Genomic DNA, 613 nt, shown 5'->3' with positions numbered 1-613 from the left:
AGGGTAAAAAGAGAACCTACAGATTGGGAGAAAATATTTGCCTATGACATATCTGATAAAGGACTTATCTCCAAAATCTATAGAAAACTTCAACTCCTCAACACGAAAAAGACAGATAACCCAATTCACAAATGGGCAAAAGACTTGAACAGACACTTCACCAAAGAAGATATACAGGCAGCCAACAAACACATGAGCAATTCCTCACGATCATTAATCATTAGAGAGATGCAAATCAAAACAACAATGAAATATCATCTCACCCCAGCAATAGTAGCAAAGTTCAATAGGTCAGAAAGTAATAAATGCTGGTGAGGTTGTGGAGTAATTGTACATTGTACATCGTACATTGCTGGTGGGATTGTAAAATGGTACAATCATTGAGGCAAATGGTATGGCGTTTCCATAAAAAACTGAAAATATAAGTACCATTTCACCCAGCAATTCCATTACTAGGAATATATCCTAAAGAGGTGAGAGATAGTGCATGAACAGACATATGTGTACCTATGTTCATTCTCTGGTAGTGTAGTGCCTAAGGCACTTGACTGCTAACCAGAAGGCTGGTGGTTCAAACCCCCCAGCCACTCCTCGGAAGGAAGTTTGGGCAATC

Source organism: Orycteropus afer, unplaced genomic scaffold (genome assembly GCF_000298275.1).
Source record: "Orycteropus afer afer isolate SDZICR_OR568_19922 unplaced genomic scaffold, OryAfe1.0 scaffold00236, whole genome shotgun sequence".
Taxonomy (NCBI): domain Eukaryota; kingdom Metazoa; phylum Chordata; class Mammalia; order Tubulidentata; family Orycteropodidae; genus Orycteropus; species Orycteropus afer.
The sequence above is the reverse complement of the archived record's forward strand: the minus strand, read 5'-3'. Positions refer to the sequence as shown.